Genomic DNA, 12,371 nt, shown 5'->3' on the forward strand with positions numbered 1-12,371 from the left:
ATTAGGGATTCACTCCTTTGGTTATAAAGACTTGAAGGAGTTTAGTTCAGAATCTCCAGGGTGGACTCTGGAGATTGGCCTCAGGGCATAAGTTTTTGTATAGCTCCCAAGTAATTCAGGCCAACACCCTGATGAAAAGCCATGACTTTAGAGAGTGTTCCAGAGGCCGATCTTGAGGTATAAGTGCCTTGGAATATGTCACCCCCTAAGCTGTGGTCAATAATGGCACCTGAGAGCAGGGAAGGGAAAGGAAAGGGGCTCACACCTTGATGGTACAGCTCTGTGCTCTGGTCCCTGCTCCACGGCTAACTGGCTGTGGGACTCGGACAACTCCCTCCTCTTCTCAAGCCGTCTACATAACATGTAGGGGTTAAAAGTCTTGATCTACTGACCCAGGAGGTCAGACACTGCGTGGGGCCAAACCCCTGCCCCACCACTTACAGGTGAACTTGGGCCACTTGTTGAACCCTGCTGAGCCTCCGTTTGCTTATCTGTAAAAATGGTGATGATAATAGTCTCTAGTAGTCTGGCAACCATAGTCTCCGGAAGTTGTTGTGAGGATTAACTGAGCCAATACAGGGAAGCCCTTAGAGGGGCTGTATCTGGCACATCATTGAGTGCTGTCGCCACTGTGACTCACACCTCAGTCCCTCTCCTGGGTGGTGAGATCCCAGTCAGGTCCCTTGGAGGGGGTGAGCTGGAAGCAGGGCTGGGGATGGCTCAGAGGGGAAGCTGAGCAAGGAGGTGCAGAGGGAAACCCCTCTCTAACCAGTAACAGCAATATCAGTGACATCACAGTAACAAAGGGCTGAGAGCCCAGACTCCAGGCTCGTTGGCCCTCAGATGGTTCCCAAAAAACCTGGGCCGACCCATCCCAGCTCCTCACTTCCTGGCCTCTCAAAGAGGCCCTTTGTCCAGCGGGTATCAGAGGCCAGTTCCGCCCCACCAGAGCCTAATCAAACTGCAGCGCCAGCCAGGGACAAAGGGCCCTCACAGGGCTCTGCCCAGGACACGCCTGCTGTCCCCCAACTTCCGCGGTCCGGGTGGCGGAGTGGGGCCCACGCACGCAGCCTAACCCAGATCAGAGGCAGCCCAGGACAGAGGCCAGGACGGGCTGAGAGGGCAGGGGTGGGGGGGGCTAGATATGGGGGCAGCAGGGGGGGTGCTCAGAATCAAAGAGTCCTAAAGTTCCCCGTTTGGGAGGCGTTCAGCAACTTTTTAAAGTAAATAAATAAAGCAGTCAGTCTGTAGTAACTTCCTGTCACCTGGCCCCAGGATGCTCTGCCCAGCTGCTGCCTGGTAGCCTACCTCCTCTCCACTGCGCCTGCAGAACTTTTGTCCACAATGTCCCATCCCCTGCTCCCTCCTGTCACTCAGGCTTTGCTCAAAGACTCACTCCCTGACCCCTGACCCCAGACCCTTCTCTGGCACTGTTGCCAATCCCTCTCACCTCTCATCCCCTTCTCTGTATGCCTACTCCAAGCAGGTTCTGTCCCCACGACTCTTATCGAGGTCCCCGGTGACCTGCCTGATGTTGGGCCCAAAAGCCAAGCCCCAGCCCTTGGTTTGTATAACCAGCCAGCAGCACAGACATGGGACACATCCTCCTCTTCTGGGACGGCCTTTCTCCACCTTCCTGGCAGCTCCCCCAATGTCAAGTGTCCTCCCCTCATCCCTCGTTCCCTCCCCTAGTGTCCCTATGCCTTAACCACCTTCTTTCTTCAGAAACTCATACCTCCAGCCCCAACCTTTCCCAGGAGCTCCAGATTCCTATGCCCACCCTCGTTTCCGGCCGTCCACATGGCTGAGTAATGGGCACGTCAAGGTCAGCATGCCCCTGCCAACTCCAGACCACCCTGCCCTTAACCTGCCCTCTGCAGCCTGGCAGCTTCGCGCCCTCACCCATCCTCACCCTTCCTGTCTCCCGCACCCAACCTGGGTAGATCCTGCCTCTTCCATCCTCAGAACAGACCCAGTATCTGACCGCCTCTACTGCTCCCATCGCCATCACCCTGGATCCCCACCGGAGCCTGCCAACAGATTCCCCCAGCTTGAACCTTGTCCCCTGCTTGCTCTGGAAACAAGGCCAGTGAGTGCCCTGTACCACTGCCCTCCCTGCCCTCTGACCTCTGCCCCTGCACCTCACCCCAAACCCCTCCCCCCACCATTTCTCGAATATTCCAAGCTCACTCTTCACTCTGCATTTGCTGCTCCTTCACCGACATCGCCCTTCTCGCAGACCCACAGGGCTCGCTCCCTCGGGTCTAGCTAAAATGCCACTGCATCAGAGTAGCCTCCTCGGGCTGCCCTCTATTGAAAACAAAGCCAAAACAACTGTGCCCCCAGCCATACTCCTTGTCTCCTCCCTGGTGGATTTTCTCCATTGCATTCATCACCCACATCTTAGGCTCCACAAGAATGGGGTCTTCACCTGTTTTGGTTAATGCCAGCATCTAGAATAGTGCCTACCCATAGTAAGAGGGGATCCAGAAATATTTGCTGAATCAGAGAATGAATGAGCTCAGCTGAGGGTTGAAGGAGAAGTGTGACTTTGCCAGGTGGCTCGTGGGAAAGAGATGCCAGGCAGACAGAACAGCGTGTACAAGACTAACGCATAAGAGAACACCATGTATTCAAGGAGACCGTAGGGGGGGAAGGTGGAGAGTGAGTTCAGGCCTGAGTTGGGCAAGAGCCTGTTCAGGAAGGGCATTTGTTTATTCATTCATTCATTCATTCAATATTTATTAAGCTCTATGTGGAGGCTGGCCTTCTGCCCATCTAAGGGGATGGGACTTAATCCTGAAGGTACCTGGGAGCCATTGAGAGATACAGAGCAAGAGCAACACATCTCATTGCTGATCACAGTGCCCCATAGCATGGAATCCCAATCTGTCCCCTGGTCTGCCCCCCGGGGGGCCCACTCAGTGGCTGCCTTGGCTCCAGGGCAGCCCTTTGGCGGTCTGGGAAGAGCATGGCCACTCAGGATTTTCCTGGCAAGTCTGCACAGTGACTGAGTGTCCACATAAGCCAACCAGCCACCTGTGACCCCCTCAGCATGGGGGTTCCCACGACCCAGACAGAGGACTTGAACTTCCCAGGCTGGAAGAATCTCAGAGAACCCAACTTTTTCATTTCCTAGATAGGCCACCAAAGAGAAAGGACTTATTCAAGGTTATGCTGTGTATCAGTCACAGCTCTTTTGTTTACAAGAGACGAGCAGTCAATTTAGATGGACTTAAAAAAAAAGGAAAACAGTTGTGGCTGACATAACTAGGATGTTGGAGGGTGAACTTCAGGTACAGCTGGATCCAGACATCAAACAATGGCTGGCTCAATCTGGGACACATGCTGCCCCTTGAACCAATCACTGGGCCAGAGGTCTGAAGGACTCTCAGTGGCCAAGCCTAATAATATGCCTAGCCCTGGAGCGGTAGTAAGGTGGGGGTCAGTGCCAGCCCCACATGACACCCTAAGACTGAGAAAGGGGTAGGGTAGGTCCCCAAAGGAAAATCAGAGTGCTGACCTGAGAAAAGGGGGAAATGGAAGCAAATGTCTGCCACACCCAGACTCAGTGATGGAACCCAAACAAGAACCCCACCACCCGACTCCAAGCCCTCCTCGCACCCACTTCCCCAAGCATGTCAGCAAGTAGACGTCAATGTTGAGGACAGACATATTGGGCCAGGCTGGGGCTGAAGTCAGGGGGTCAGTTACAGAGCCAGTTAGGAGGTCATTTAGGCAAGAGGTAGTGAGACCCTTGACAGAAACTAATCAATCTCCTAATTCCCTAACCCACTTTCCCACTTTAGCATTTTGCTGAGGGAAACATCTATCACTTCTTCAAAATGAATAATATGTCAACACTATTATTAATGTATTTTTAAGTGGTTAGAATCCACTTTATTTTAAATGAAAGAAAAGGACACAGATATTTCCTGACCTGTTTAGACCCTAGGGGCACTGGCACAACATGGCTGCTGCCTAAACAGTGTGACGCCCGAGCATCCCCCTAGTGTGATGCACACAGCCAGGCCCTCAGCAGCCCTGTATATGGAGGAGAATGCAGCCCCAATAGAGAGAAACCTAATTCTGGGAAGAGCAGGTGAGACAAAGAACATCCACTACCGCTGGCAGTCGTCCATGCCATTTCTCTGCAAAGTTGTTTAACTGGACGTTTTCATTACTTACAGTGACCCACAGCCTTTGGCCGACTCATCCCACTTCTGGGAAGACCTCTTAAAGATGTCACTGGGGATGTGAAAAAAGCTTTGAGTGCTGAAGATGTTCGTTGTGGCATTATTTACAACAGAGAAAACTGAAAATCACCTAAATGTCCAGCTTGGGGGAGAATGGTAGTGCAAACTAAGACAGGTCCACTCAATGGAATGTTCTGTTTGAAAATATTGCCTACAAATGTTATTGATCAAGATGATTTGACTGTAAAAATAGGAACTTAAGAAGCTCAAATCAAAAGGAAGAGCATTTTAAGCATTGAAAGAATTTCCCACAATTCAGTTCTCAGCAGCATAACTGGGAGACACAAACCCTACCAGGTCCAGAGTCTGGTATCTCATCCCAGCTTCTCTCTGACTTCAGTTGTGTGTCTCTATAGACCAGCTTAGCAGCCCTACCCACAGAGCTTACCTACTACCCCAGCTCAATCTCATAGTTGTTTGATTCAATCTACTCTTCTGATGCAAGAAAAAGAGAAAGGGACAAAGGGTGGGAGGGAGGAGAAAGGAGAAAAGAGAAAGGGGAAAAAAAGACGTTCTACAAGGGCTTGCCCTGGGTCAGGCAATTTCCCTGGTCCAATCAGCTGTGCTGGACCAGGAGTGCTACGAGCACTACATCAGGTTTCTATTTCGGTTGGGGTGGGGCAAGACAGGGGGACATGGTTGTTATCTCAAATACTAGTACACAATCAAAGGGTGTATTAGTTATCTATTGCTGCATAACAAATTCCCTCCTCCAACATTTAGTGGTTTAAAGCAGCATTTTTTATCTCCATTTCTGAAGGTCAGAAATTGAGGCGCAGTTTAGTCCGGTGTTTCTGATAGGATCTCTCATGAAGTCAAGTCAAGATGTTCACCCGGGCTTCAGTCTGCTGAAGGCTTGACAGGGCTGGAGGATCCACGTTCAAGCTCACCCACGTGGCCTTTGGCAGAAGGCTTCAGCTTCTTGTGGCTGTTGGCTGGAGGCTCAGCTCTTCCCACACAGGCCTCTCCATCGGGCTGTTCGTGACTATCCCTGACAGCTGGCCTTCCCAAGAATAATGATCTAAGCAAGAGAAAATGTTAAGACTGAAGCTGCAGAGTCCTTTCTAACCTAATCTCAGAAGTAATGCCCCGTCGGTTCTTCCATTTCTTATTGGTCACACAGACCAATAAGACCCTGGTACAATGTTGGAGCAGGAGGCGAACACCAGAAGGACAAATCATTGGGGGCTGCCTTTGAGGTTGGCTAATACACAGGGAAAACTCACTCTACAGCAATGGTTTGAAAAGTATACATGCTGTCTAACGTTTAACACGTGAACCAAGTGGAGTGAACCATGTCCAAAAGAAAGCCTTCTTCTTAAAGTAACTTTCCTTTGATTAATCCTACTGGGGAACAGAGTGCCTGACCCACCAGAGCTGAGACTGGACACCTACAGGGCATGGGGGTGAGTGATACTCGGCACCTGATTATCCATATGCAACTAGAGTCACAAGATGGTCGCAGGACCAACAGCGCTTGGGGTTCAAACACAGGTAAGTTGTGTCTGGTGGACTAGACGCAGGTACCTAATGGAAGCCAGGAAGACCTGTCAGGAGCCAAAGGAGAAATCCTTCAAAAGAGAAAAAAGAGGGTGGGTGGCAAGCCAGACTCAGCAGCAGGAGCCTCAGGATGGAGGAGGTCTTGGTTCTGGATGCATCCTGCCACCTGCTTCTTGGACCTGCTGCAGCCCAGTCACCGCACCTGGGAGGAGACTAGGTGTGAGAGGGAGCCGCTGCAGAAGATGACATGAGCAGCCCTACTGGGGCACCCCGCCCTCAAGAAATACTCCTTCCCTTGTTTATCAGCAAACAGTGAGCTCCTGCAGTGACCTGGAGGCCAGAGGAGGCAGAACCTGGCAGGACAGGACCCTGATGGAGAGACTGAGGGCAGTAGTGGTGTGGTGACTGACAGGGACAGAGGACAATGCAGGTGTGCGAGCACAGAGGATTTGCCCACACGTATGACAGGGAAAGGAACTCACCTGGGACACGGGACTCCTACAGGAGGTGGGGGGTTGGAGCCAGCAAGATGCAGGTGTTACCACTAACGCTACTGGAGACTTTCATCTTTTATGGTTCTTGGAGCCCCAGGGGTGGAGGAAGCTCATTAGAAATCTAGTCCAAACCCCACCTGAGACTGGAATCCCCCATCCACCAGCCCCACCACACAGTCAAAGGCTTCACCACTCCCAGCAAAGGTGGGCTCACAACTCCATCAGGAAGTTCATTCCATAATTGGACAGCTCTGACACATCAAAAGCTCTTGGTGAAACTTGAGACAAAATCTGTCTCCCTCTGGCCCTCTGGTGCCTCATAAAACAAATCAGCACCCACTCCCCCGTGAAGCCCGGTGCTCATCCTCCTCATGGTCAAGGCCAGCTCTTCCAAGCACGTCGTAGGCCATCAGGACCACTCATTCTCTGAACTGCAGAGTGAGCCGTACTGAATACCGCCACATGCCCATTAGAATGGCTAACATCAAAAAGACTGACCAGACCAAGTGTTGGCAAGGATGTGGAGCAGCTGAGACTCTCGTACCCTGCTGATGGGGATGTAAAACGGTGCAACCATTTTGGGAAATCTTCCACATGACCCAGCCCTTCCACTGCTAAGTATTAATCCAAAAGAAAAGAAAATATATATATCTACACAAAGACTGGCACACAAATATTCCTAGTAGCTTTACTTTTAACAGTCAAGAACTGAAAACAACCCAAATGTCCATCCAAAGGTGAATTCAAAAGCAAATTGGGGTCTCTTCATACAAATAAACTACTACTCAGCAATAAAAAGGAATGACAATATGGATGAATCTAAAAAGATTACACTGAATGAAGGAAGTGAGACACAAAAGTTTACATACCGTATGGTTTCATTTACATAAACTTCTAGAAAAGGCACAGTGATCTAGAGAGAAAACAGATTAGTGTTTGCCTGAGAATGGGAGTAAAGGGAGAGATGGGTGGCTAATGGTATGAGAAAACTTTCAGAACTGATGGAGATATTAGGTATATTGACTGTGGCAGTGTTCTCACCGTGCATACACCTGTCAAAACTCATCAGTTTGGGTGCTTAGATATGATCAAATTGCATACATTAAATATGTACAATGTTTCTTAAAAACTGTAACATGCAAGTCCCTTAACTGATGCGCTGTGGTCAAGCTGAAGGCCTCCAGGGTCTGCTTGGCAGAACCCTTTGTAATTAGCACATGGACAGGCCTGAACGATGCTGAGTACTCTTTCCTTAGCAGATTTAGACCTTCTTGAATCTGTGGCTCTGGAAACTTTCTCCCAATACTCCCCATAGGCCATTCAGCAGGTTAACAGCACAGCCAGGAGTGAAGCCCACGTCTCCTGACTCATAGACCAGCTCTCCTCCTGCACAGCATAAGAAGAAATAGACACAAATGCTGTGGAGTGCTGCATGGTTCTCCAAGCTGCTTGACATCTGTAATCTCATTTCCTGGATTAATCCCATTTAACACAGTCGAGTGGGTAATGGATAAGACGGGACTGGGAGAACATACAGCTTGTTTATTTAGGGCAGGCATCTATTCTGATAGCTTGGGGCCCAGGCCAGGCCAATTGTTAAGTATCTGGAATAACCCTCTTGGGTTAAGATTCTGAGCTGTGGAGTCAGACAGACCTGGGCTGGAATCCAAGGTTTTAACTAGTGGAAGATCTTGAGCAAACCATTTAACCCCTCTAGCCCTCAGTTTCCTTCTCTGTAAAATGGGGATAATAGCAGTAGCAGCCTCATGATACTGCTGGGAAGATTCGATGGAACAACAACAGCCCCCCCCACATATGCCTCCCCCGCTCAGACACAGATGTATGTGCAAACTCGTCCTCACACAGAGTGACCCGCGCAGAGCCACGTGCCCACTTGCACATACGCACAGTCTCTGTGCATGGGAAGTGGGAGGGGATGGGGGTGGTTGCATCAGGAGCTGCTGGAGGAATACAGGAACTCAAAAGCAGCTGCGTGGACACAGGGACAACACTCCCGCCAGGATTTCCAAGAGGAAGGAGGCCTCTCCTGCTGGAGGGTGCTTCTCATCAAGCCAGCAGGTCCCTAGCACAGCCTAAAGCACCAGGGGACCTGGGGGAAAGAGAACCCCGAGTCCTGGGAGGAGAGGAGCCTTCTGCCCGGCTCACCCTCCTTCTGAGCCAAGGCTGTGCCAGATCAGCCTTGAGGTTGGCTAATGAGTGCCTGAGTCCCCAGGAGGACAGAGTGGGGGAGTCCTGATGGGCAGAAGGCTGCACAGGGAGTACTGGGGTCACGGAGGCAGGATGACATGATGGTCACACAGGTGAGCTTTGGAGTGGGAGTGTCCTGGCTCTGTAATTTACTAGCTTTTTGACCCTGGACAAGTTTCTTAATCTCTCTGGACCTCAGTGTGCCCACCTATCAAATGGAGATACTAATATCACCTAGTAGAATATTAGTACATGGTAGGAATACTGGGGGTGCGGAAGTGGGGAGCAGTTCAATGACATCACACATGCCCCTGGATATAGTAAGTACTCAACAGTGTGAGTCACTGTTATTAAGGGCCCGAGACAGAAAGGGGCCCCTAGATGGCGGGTATCCCATGGACTGCAGACTAACAGCCCGCGAGCCCAAATGCAGCCCACAAGTGCTCTTTGTTTGGCCCACACAGTGTCTTTCCTTTTATCTTTCTTTTTAAATTATTGCCAGCATTTTAAAATCAGATTTCACATCGAAATCCAAATTTTCTGCTTCTCTTGAAAAGTTCAAACATTTGGCAACCCTGAGCCCTCATTCCCGCCTGGTAACTACCAGCCAGAGCTGAGCAGCTGCTGCCCGGCTCATCCCAGTCCTGCCCAGTCCCAGCTGCCTTCCCCTGCCCTGCCCACCCCTGTGGGCACTGGGGATTGCACCCCCCGCCTGGGTCCTGTGCCTTCATGAGGCACATGGTGAAACCGGGCTCTAGGCTGGCAGCGACCCACCCGGGGTCACGCAGCAAGTCAGGTCACCAGATTCCCAGTCCTTCCTGAACAGCAGTGAGGGGCCAGGGAGAGAAACTGGCTGTGGCCCCAAAGCTCCTGCACCTACAGCCCTTACTGGAGAGACAAGGTCATCACTGAACTTGTGACTGACTTCTCTGAGCCTCGGTTTCTTCATCTGTAAAGTGAGATAGTTAGAGTCCCATCCTCAGGGTAATCACGAGAAGTAGGGGCCTTGCAGCACTGCAAGCATCCAGTAATTGCTTAAAAAGTAGGAGCCATCATTATTATTACAATAACTCCTGGCACGGATGGTACACGCACATGATCTCATTGATTCCTCAAACGAGCTGTGATGTCATTCTGCTTGGCCCCAGCGGACAGATGAAGAAATTGAGACCCCAAGTGGGGGAATGAGACACACAGCCACTGAGAGAGGGAGCCAGGATTGGGGATTCCGAGCCAAGTTCAAGGCAGGCCTGTCTGGCTCCAAAATAGCAACTCTCCTCACGCACTGGAAGGAAGCCTCTGTCTGCACAGTCCACACATAATTACAGGGGGCCTCCTCTGCCAGGCACTGCCCCAGGTGCCAGGGGTATAGCGGGAGCACGGCGGACGAGGTCCCCATCTAAAGGGGCTCAGTCTGAGAAGCAGGGGCCACAGTGAACCAATCACTCGGGCTCCGGCAGTGGGAGGCAGCAGAAGAGGAGGGTGTTAAGGGGTGCCTGAAGGGGCACAGCGGGTGCCTCAAAGTGCAGGTAGGACGGGCCACCCCAGGAAGGTGACCTAAATTGTGACCTGAAGGCTGACAAGGAACCAGTCAGGAAACAACTGGGCAGAAAGGCTCCCAACTGGACAAAGGCTGCCGTTTCCCAGTGTTGCTGGAGCAGAGACGGAAGAAGGCAGAGGAGACGAAGCCACAGAGGAAAGCGGGGGCCTAATTACCTAGCAACAGAGCACCCAGTGTAAAGTAACAGTGCCCCCCAGACTGAGCTAGGTTGTCACCACGCACCATCTATCAGGAGACAGACCTCGGGCTCTCTGGCTTTGCTGTGATCATGGACCAAAGGGTCATTTCCCTCATAGGCAGGCCTTTTCCTGGGACAATAAAGCTCTTACAGCTTCCATCCCTGGTAACACCAAGTTTCCAGCCCGCGGTCGAAGATTCATCCAGCGCACACACAGAAGCCTGTGCGCACAACCACATGTGCACACACAGTCATCCAGAAAGAAGGGGCCTGGGGGGCAGGTGGAGGCAGACGGCCAGGGGGAAGGAGCGGCGTCCATATGTATGAGCTTCCAGGCACCAGGAGACTGGGGGCAGGTCCTCCCAAGCCCCTCATCTCATTGGGGGGTGCAGCCCTCAGTTTGAGGAGCTCTCGCCCCTCCTCTACCCCCCACTTCTGATCTGCTACAAAGCCCATCCCAGCGCCCGCATTCATCCCTATCTTCTACCCCGGCTCTAAAGGCAACAAACTTTCCTGTTTTCATGTCCCCTCACCTGACAGGCGCCACCTTATGCTGGAGAACCAAGACCAAGACGCTGGTGGCAGCTCCTGGGAACTCGACGGGGGACAAACTGGCTTAAAAAGACCAGAGCCTCAGCACGGTGATGTCACCATCACAGAGCACCTGCTGATGGACACCAGCTTCCACCCTTTGACACACACACACACACACACACACACACCAGCTTCCACCCTTTGACACACACACACACACACACACACACACACACACACACACACACACACCAGCTTCCACCCTTTCACACACACACACACACACACACACACACACACACACACACACACTCACACACTCCTCAAGTTCCCATTCCATAGCTATCGGGTTGCAGCGATGCTGCTGTAAGACGAAACAGGAAATCTCCCGACTGAGTCAGCCAGCTGGGGCAAGGGGCCTAGAATCTGAAACCCCCTCCGCTCCCCACCTCCCACGTGCCAAGCGCCGGAGCTCAGCTGCAAGGACTGTCCCCGGGGAGGAGCCCAGCCTTGGATTCAGGGCCCGGAATTCCTGCTCAGTTTGAGCGACGGGCCCCATGCAGAGCTTCCGGTCTCCATCGGCAAGGCGGGGTGGATGATCTCTTAGGGTCCTCCCAGTTTACATACTCCTTTTTTGGACATGTGGTTCCCAGCCCCAGGGGCTGAAGTCCCGACAGCCGAGGTGCAGTCAGCACGGGGGCCAGCAGGAGGCGCGCGTGCCTCGTTACCGGAGGTCCGCTACCCAAGATGGATATGAGGTTTAGAGGGACCCTGGAAACCCGGAGCCTCACGTTCCTCCCTGCTCAGGAAGCTCCATGCAGCGGCAGGACCAGGCCTCTGTGCTGCTGCGCACGCAGGTCCCCCTGGAGCCTGTCCCCACTCCTCTGGGCAACCACCTGTCTCAGAGCTGCTTCATCTGGATTCTCAGAGCCAGGGTGTTAAAGAGTGCCTGAAGGGGCACAGCAGGAGTGCCTGTTGGGGGTCTGGCCCTGAACAGGGACTGACCCACTGGTGGATGGAGGGATGGACGGAAGAAAGCCAACAACAAGCAGCCCACAAAGTCCCAAAACAAAATATGACATGGAAACCCCTGGGAGGAAATCATTTTCAGAAATAAAACTCTCAGGTCTCAGGAACTGACACTTGGGTGGACATTTGTGCCAGGTATAACGATCTTATGAAGTCCTTACCAAACTCCTTTGGGAAGGACAATAACACACCCATTTTACAGAGAGGGAAACTGAAGCTTAAAAAAGAGCAAGTATATTGCACAGGGCTGCCCAGCAAAAAAGTGGAAGAAGCCAGAGTGGAACTCAAATGTGTTTCACTCGTCATTCTGCTATTACCAAACTCCAACTCTGAGTTCACCCACTTCCTGACCCCCTAGCAGGGCCCTTCGAGTGATCCCAAGCAGCAGACAAACGCAGACAGGCCCCCAGCAGACTAGCAGCCCTGGGCCTAGGTTGTCACTAATTCTATCCCGACTCTCAACCTAACCCGATTCTAGAGACCCCACTAATAAAAGGTAACATTCACAAAGTGCTTACCTACTAAATGCAAGCACTCCAGATGCAACAGCTGTGCAACTCACCAAAGTCCGACATGAAGCATATTATCCCCATTTTACAGAAGAGGAAAGT

General features: G+C 51.9%; 1 long non-coding RNA gene across 1 annotated transcript; it reads right to left on the reverse strand.

Annotated features, from left to right (window-relative positions):
- Nucleotides 1–4,924: 4,924 nt before the first annotated feature.
- LOC118912302 (uncharacterized) lies at nucleotides 4,925–10,872 on the reverse strand. The gene is made up of 2 exons (XR_008997539.1): nucleotides 10,731–10,872; nucleotides 4,925–5,277 (listed from the first exon to the last, which is right to left on the reverse strand). It is a non-coding gene; the product is annotated as an uncharacterized LOC118912302 (long non-coding RNA).
- Nucleotides 10,873–12,371: the final 1,499 nt, after the last annotated feature.

The sequence above is a fragment of the Manis pentadactyla genome, chromosome 4 (genome assembly GCF_030020395.1).
Source record: "Manis pentadactyla isolate mManPen7 chromosome 4, mManPen7.hap1, whole genome shotgun sequence".
Classification (NCBI taxonomy): Eukaryota; Metazoa; Chordata; class Mammalia; order Pholidota; family Manidae; genus Manis; species Manis pentadactyla.